The sequence below is a fragment of the Scardinius erythrophthalmus genome (genome assembly GCF_964197995.2).
Source record: "Scardinius erythrophthalmus genome assembly, chromosome: 1".
Classification (NCBI taxonomy): Eukaryota; Metazoa; Chordata; class Actinopteri; order Cypriniformes; family Leuciscidae; genus Scardinius; species Scardinius erythrophthalmus.
In genome coordinates, this window is record NC_138221.1 from 31941170 (window position 1) to 31947786 (window position 6617).

Here is a 6617-nt window from a genome sequence, read left to right on the forward strand (position 1 = left end):
CCTTAAGTTGAAGGCATTACTGTCATGGCCTCACTTTAAAGTCACTTTGAGTAAAAACTGGCACAACTCACCCCACTCTCCCCTATCTGGGATGAAGGTTTTAGCCGCGATGCTAACTACGTTGATCTAATAAACAAATGGAAATGATTGACTTATTGTCTTAGATTGATTTAGTCATTCAATTCAACATATTCTGTACAACTGTGTCTTCAAATTGCTGATATAGCCTAACTAATTTAGAAAATTATCTGATTCTTGGCGTTTGTTATGAATAACAAAAACAGGTTATAGTTTGCTCTGTTTTTGTTCAGCCTAACTTTACTTACTACAGGTGCCCTCATTCTCTCAAATACGTTACCATTTTAAAGCCATTTACTGGTCAATAAATATTATGTTGTGAATAATCAGCTTTGTTCTTTTGTTTCCCCAGAACAACCATTACATTTCTAAAATAATCTGAACATTTCAGTGGCAACATTGAATTACAGTAAGTTACCTGCACCACATGCAAGTACTTTATTACTATGAACTTTCTCTGTGTGAAATTGTATTGTTTGACTGTGTACTTGTGTTTTTTAATCAGTTATTCTCTGAAAATCTTCCCTCATGCTCTCAAATCTCATTCATGTTACTCAGAAAAATAATATCACAGGTTTGGTTCACAAATAATGCTATGCATTTTTTCTTATATCTTTATCATTTGCATTTGAATATAAGACATTTTAACTCTGAATTATAACTTCAAGTTTAGTCTTTTTTGACAAAAAAAAATTTAAAAAAAGGAAAATGCTATTATATGGCCTCAGAAGACTTACAACACAACCCATAACACATGAGTTGTGAACTCATTGATTATTTTTAGGATCTTTTCTGGGACATTTTTGGAGCTTAACCATTTTTACATAAATTGTTTAATTGAATTGAACTAGACAAGTCTACATAAGAATGGTTTTTATGAATGATTTAAAAAAAAAAATTCTGCTTGTGTTTCATGCAGTGAAATTGAATGGTGACTGGGATTGCATTATGCCTGAGATCTGCTTTTGGGTTCCACAGACAGAAAGTCAAACAGGTCTGGAACGTCACAAGGCTGAGAAATTTATTTAAATTTCACAACTATCACTTTAATAACCTTACTAACAGTAAATTTTGTACTTTGCAGGGATATCGGTAAGCTGAAATACAAGTTTGAACAAGAATAAAAATCCTCCTGTAGACCTGAAAATCACTGAAGTGCCTGGACCATCCACCAGAAAAGAGGGAAACCAAACGGAAACCAAATCTGCGGCACCTTTTCACTTTTCTAACTCGTTAAGTACCTCACACCAACTTGGTCCCATAGTGACATTTTTGACCACAAACGAAATTGCTGATCGTGTGGATTCTTATTGAAATTACTGGAATTCACCAGTGAACATTCACAGAACAACAGATCATTTTACTGCACCTTAATACTGTTTCCGGGTCGAAGCCTCTACTTCCTCTATCTTGTTTCATGAGAATACTCAACAACCATTTATGAACACTGTTGATTCAAGTCACACATTTAAGCTTTTCAAAAGCCATAGTGTACATTACAGTCTCCAGTCTCACGGCATCCCAGACTTCAACATTTTATGATACACAATAGCTGAATAACTAACCATCTGAGATTTCGGTATAGAGATAAAGGTTAGGATCATAATTTTCAGGAATATTACAGCACAATTGTTTGTTTTTGGCATCTTATGGAGCTTTTGGACTTGGAAACAGTGATGTCAGACTAACCATCGGACTGAAACACAAATGTGTTAAAGTTAAGTATGATGGACATTTTTAATTAGTCAAAATGTAATTTTTTTTACATTGATTTATTTAGTGGAACATATGTGTTTCCATGCATTTTGTTGAGATGTCTTTTCTTGTTTATCTATTGTATATACATGGTTGATTATTCATGTTGCTTATGTATTATACTATTTTTTTGTGTATTCATTGATATTAAGCTATAGTTAGCTTTTTTTTCCATGTGCATGGAAGTGTATGTATAAAAATTAACATCAAATATGTAATAAACAACTCTTATTTTGTATTTGGTTCAATTTGTTTATTATAATAGAAGTCAAAGGTAACCATAGTAACAACATGAAATTAAATATTTAAAAAAAATGAAATTTGGTTCCTGGAGGCACCCAAAGTGGTTCCACACAGTGCCTAATATAAGAGTTCCTCAGGAAACCTGTGTGGTTCCTCAGAGAACCGACCCTTTTTAAAGGGTGCCTAGAGGATCTACAGACGGTTCCGCCGGTGTGGCAAAGTGAAGAACCCCAAAAGGTTCCTCCAGGCACCTTTTATTTTTACAGTGTAGCATCATCAGAAATACTGGGAAGAGAAATCTCATTTAAATAATTAAGCAAATCCTCATTTGATCCATGATATTCAGCTGTATAAAGGTTCCTATAGAAATCAGAAAAAGAAGTGTTAATGTCCTGAGGGTCAAAAGTCATGTTGCCTGCAGATGTCTTAATTGCTTTTATAGTTCTTTCACTCTGCTCCTTTTTTAACTGATAGGCCAAAAGGCGACTGGGTTTATTACCAGACTCATAGTAGCGCTGTTTTGTATAAAATAATAATTTCTTGGTATGTTCTGTGTGGTCTAAGTTAAGTTTAGCTTTAGCATTATTTAATAAAATCCAATTAACTTGATTTGGCAAACGTTTATGTTGTTTTTCCAGGTGAGATACTTCGGCTTCTAATTCTTTCCTTTTCTGTATCATAAGTTTTTTCCTTAAAGCAGCATAAGCAATAAGATGACCCCGCAACGTAGCCTTAGCTGCGTCCCATTTTATTGCAGGAGAAACTGGAGAGTTCTGATTGTCTTGCCAATACTGAGTTATTTTCTGTCTAAAAAAAGTGCAAAAACTAGTATTACTTAAGAACGAAGTATTGAATTTCCAATAATTAGACTTTTGAATAAGTATACTAATATCAATGACTAAATAAACCGGGCCATGATCAGATAACACAATAGGGCCAATTTGACAAGAACTCACATAGTGTATACAATCGGAAGGTATGAAAAAATAATCTAGCCTTGAATAAGATTTATGGGGGTGAGAATAAAAAGTATAATCTCTGTCTTTAGGATGCAGCTCCCTCCAAATATCCACCAGTCCCAGATCTTTACAACTGTTACGTAATATATATGATGACTTGCAACCCATTGAAATCTGAGGTGAGGATTTATCTAGATTTCCATCAATTATGCAATTGAAATCACCTCCTAAGAAACCCATGTTTTTGCAGAGCTGATTAAACTTTAGAATCACATGAGACATAAAATTAGGGCAGTCCACATTTGGGGCATATACATTGCCTACAGTAATATGTTTTCCAACAATTAAACCAGAAATTAGCACGAATCTTCCTTCAGAATCATACTCAGCATGTTCAAGGGCGAATGGAATGTTTTTATGAATAAGAATTGCGGTGCCCCTACAATTTGACGCGAATGAGGAGAAGTATATCTGGCCGACCCAGTCTCTTTTCAGCTTCAAATGTTCCTTATCGGATAAATGCGTTTCCTGTAATAGCGCTATAGATACACCTTCTTTTTTAAGAAATGTAAGAATTTTCTTTCTCTTAATTACATGACCTATGCCTTTCACGTTCCATGTTACTAATTTAAAAGAATTAAGCATATTAAAAATTGCAACAAAAAGTCATATGAATGATAGTATGCAAGAAAAAAAAAAAGTCAATTGTGCTAGTACGAGATACCGAATACGAACAAGAGAGTACCACAAATAGAACGCAAATCAAACCTATAAAACCCTCCCCCAAAGACCCCATCCCCAACTGATGAGGCACAGATAATATCAAAAAGTCACAAAACCAAATAAGGAACTTTGAAAAAGTTGACAACAGCATACTGAAACCACCAAGTTATAGCTCCGTCATAACCCGCTCCACTGACATCCCCAACAAATAATTATCAGTAATGGGTGACACCGTTGGAAAAGATAAATAAACAAATAAATAAAACATAACCAATAATTTTTATATCCGCCACAGACAAAATAACTTGAACGTTACAACCCTGCGTGGCGGGCGGCAACTTTCTGGATATTAACTGTTACCTTAGAAAGTATCCTACTTGTCCAATGGTATCATCAGAATGTTCCACCGAAAGTTAAAGTATATATTTCAGCCAAGAGTCAAATTTAGCTGTCAAGCGAGTCCAAAAAAGCCTTGGCTGAGTCCGGGTCGTTGAACAGGCGAATCTTTCCATTATGTAGACATCTAAGCCTGGCTGGATAGGCAAATCCACGATACAAACCACGGGCGGCAAAAGCTTTCCCCACAGTCCCGAACTCACGACGCTTCTGCAGCAGTCCAGCTGACAAATCCGAGTAGAATCGAAGCTCTGAGCCATTGTGAGTGATCGTCTTCTTCATGGCGGCTTTCAAGATTGTTTCTTTATCAGTGAACCTCAGAAACCGAACTAAGATGCTTCTCGGAGCTGAGTTCGGGTTGGCAGACGCGAAGGTGGGAGATCTATGAGCCCTCTCAATGTCCAGAACAGAGGAACCCACTGGCAGGTCTAACCATTTTGGGATCATGTCTTGAAGATACGATAAAAGTGAACCAGAGCCCTCGGCTTTCTCCGGCAGGCCAACAATCTTCAGATTTTTGCGGCGGCCTCTATTTTCAAGGTCATCTACTTTTGCCTGCAGCTGATCTACCATCGTCTTCAAGTCACCTGCCTTTCCGTAGATGTCGCCGAATCTTCGGTAGATGAAATCCTCCGTTCGGCTTCTTCCAGGCGCGATTCGGCGCCAGTGACTCTCTCAGAGAGAGCGGTAAACGAATTCTGAAGGCAAGAAACGGAGTTGGCGATACCCTCCAGATGACTAGTGATTCCATCGAGGCGTGATCCATTAGCCTTTATTTCTGATAGAATCAGTGACATATCCAGGTGCGAATCGGCTGCGTCAGTGTTAGCATTAGCCGAGGGCGCATGGACAGTAGGCTTCTTCGTATCCTTTTCTTTAGCCTTCTGCGAACGCGTCGAGGCGAAAATAGGGAAATCCTTATCAGAAGGTGTGTCTGACATATTTATAGTTTGTTCAACGAAATGAAATTAGAATTCGGAGGAAAAAGCGTGATTTATTAAGTAAGTCGAGCGGAGCAAAGAACTCACGCAGCCACCTCACTCCGGGTCACGTGACATCCCCGTGACCGCCATTTTTCAAATAGCAGCTAATCGAGCTAATAACAGCTTGATTGTAATCGCCGTCTATGCAAGTTACGGCGAGCTGCACGAACACGTTGGATTCGCCGTGTTTGGATGCCGATGTAGGTTCGCAAAGCCATGAGCATCAATAGTAACGCAACGACCTCCATTGTTGATGGAAGGCTTGTTCGAGATGCATTGGAGCGGCACGGACCGATCGGAGCTGCGGGAGTGTTTGGAGAGCATACGAGTCCTTGTGCGTTTGGATTGCTTTCGCAGTGCTTTGATGTCATGAGCCGATCGGTCTGCGAGAAGCCGAACCATCTCGAACAAGCCTGGTGTGTTTGTGTTTGGCGCTGCCACGCTAGCGTTGCTGGGCAACATGAGATGTATACAGTGACCTTGTGGAAAGGCAAACCGGATCTTAGAGAGCTCGTCAGTCGAACCAAAGTCCTTTTAGGCAAGTCGTGCCACTCGGCCGCCATCTTGGCAACGCCTCCGGGCAGCTATTTCGGACTAACAAGACCAGGCTCCTATCTAAATGAATGGGCAGAGAGTCAGAACTGCACTTTCACTGGTCACTGGGACATAAAAACTGCATGTATCGAAACAGCAGTAAAATATGATAAAAATCGCTGAAAAAGTTTGATGACTTTGTTTGCCCCAAAATAAGGTTTAAAACGCCTTTTTCCCCACAGGTTATACTTTTACTACGCATGCGCAAGGGTTCACGACACCAACTTCATTTACGTCTTTATCCAGAATGCCGATGTTGTGCATATTCAATGTCAATATTGTTCTCCTTTATTTAAATATAAGCAGGTTTGCACTTTATCAGTAATAACAATGTATTGTATAGATCAGTAGTTTTAACTATTCATTAAAATGAATCGGTTCAAATTAATCATTAGTTCGTGAATTGGACGTGTCATACGGTTGTGTGATTATCCCAGCAGTTAGGACATGGACATCAAGGTTAGTGTCAACACAGAAAACATTACATCACTGGATAGATTTTTTCGTTTATTTAGAGTAATTTTATGTCAGCTGAATGTGCGGAACGCATTTCAGAGAAGATAAGGCAACGTATTTTAGCACAATTCACACCCAGCGGTAATTCAGGGAAAACATGAAACTTTGGACTTCCGACCTTTTACCATCATGTCGTTTTATTTTGATTAATATGTGTGCGGGAGAGAGAGCAAGACAGCGCTTAATTTGGAGACGGTGAAGTCATATTTACACTTTCGCCTGGCTTCGGAAAGAGAGGGAGAGGGTGCGCGCGCGCGACCGGGGCTCTCCCTCTCTGCTTGTCCTTTCCATATGGTTCTTTCTTTCAGTTAAATATGCGCCCTGTCACTGATCTCGCACACACAACTCGCTGTCCCCAAATCGTCTCCGC